The sequence below is a fragment of the Elephantulus edwardii genome, unplaced genomic scaffold (genome assembly GCF_000299155.1).
Source record: "Elephantulus edwardii isolate Elephantulus edwardi_28Jun2011 unplaced genomic scaffold, EleEdw1.0 scaffold00287, whole genome shotgun sequence".
NCBI classification, from domain to species: Eukaryota; Metazoa; Chordata; class Mammalia; order Macroscelidea; family Macroscelididae; genus Elephantulus; species Elephantulus edwardii.
The window spans coordinates 146196-147865 of record NW_006400037.1 but is presented as its reverse complement, the minus strand read 5'-3'; positions in this window follow the sequence as shown (position 1 = coordinate 147865).

Genomic DNA, 1670 nt, shown 5'->3' with positions numbered 1-1670 from the left:
TGACTCAACGGCACATAACAACAACAACTTTTATTAATTTTTTAAATATTTTATATTTTATAAATATGTCAAAGTATCTAAGGCCTAATTTTTTATAACTTTAATCTTTGTTTTTACTGTACTAATATCAATGTCCTTCTCACAAGATTCATAATCCTTTAAAAAGATTTTATAAAGCCTAAATAGAAAAAAAATCTACAGGGCACTGGTTCTCTAGTGGTAAGGAGTTCTGCTGCCAACACGAAGGGAAGCAGTTCAAATCCATCAGCTCCATTGAAGAATAATTTCCAATCTCTTCTAATGTAATTTACAGCCTCTGAAAATGCCCTGGAGTATCAGCTATGAGTCTATTCTGACTCCGTGTCATACAACAACCACAACAAATAGAAAATAATTTTTTAATCATTACAAAGGGATTTTACTTTTATGGAATAATACTTCCATCTTATAAACTACTTTTCTGAAACCATTTCCTTAATATTAACATTTTGATTTTTTTTCCTGTTTTATCTTTCACATAATCTTGGTTGTTGTTGTAGTTGTTGTTTTTAGGTGTCATCAAGTCGAGTACCATCCTCACACTTCCTGACATGCCCATTGCAGCAGTCACCTTGTCAATCTACCTGGTTGAGGGTCTTCCTCTTCTTCGCCCACACTTCCCAACATCATGTTCTTCTCCAAGGAATAGCACCTCCTAGCAATATGTCCAAAGTATGTTAGGTGAAGTCTCATCATTCTTACCTCCAAAGAACACTCTGGCAGCACCTTCTCCAAGACCTATCTATTCGTTTTCCTGGATGTCCATGGAATGTTCAGTGCTCTTCTCCACCATCACCAATCAAATACATCAATTCTTTTCTGTCATCCTTATTTGTTATTCAGCTCTCAGATGCATAACTAGCAATTAGGAAGACCATGGCCTGAATCAGACTCACCTTAGTCCTCAAACTGACATCACTACTTCTCAATAATTTGGAAGGGTCCCTAACTGCAAATTTTCCCAGTGCAATGCATCTCCTTATTTACTAACTGCTCGTGCAAAGGGTGTTAATTGTGGATCCAAGCAAGAAGAAGCTGTTGACAGTTTCAATCCACTCCATCCATCATGACATGGCCTATTGGTCCAGTGGTAAGAATTTTTGTTTTCTTGATAATGAGACACAATCCATACTGAAGGCTGCATTCGTTGATCTTCTGCAACAAGTGCTTCAAATCCTCTTCACTTTCAGTAAGTAAGGTTATGTCATCTGCATAACGAAGTTTATTGATGAGTCTCCCTCCAATCCTGATGCCACAGTCCTCTTCATAGATTTCAACTTCTCAGATAATTTGCTTAGAGTATAAATTGAACAGGTATGGAGACAGAATACATTCCTGACACACCTCCTTCTCAATTCCAAACCATGTATTGCTCCCCTGCTCCATTCTCACAACAGCCTAATCATCTGAAAGTAAACATTTCAGTTGTGTACAAAGCTAGTGAAAGTTTTTTATTCATTATTTTCTTCTTTGATTTGTTTGAATTTACTGATTCTACTAGTACCGTAGTTTGAACCCACCAACTACTCCACTGGAGAAAGATAATCAATCTCCTTCCATGGGATTTACAGCCTCTAAAAATCTTCTGAAGGTTCACCTATGAGTCTGTTCTAACTCCATGGTACACAACA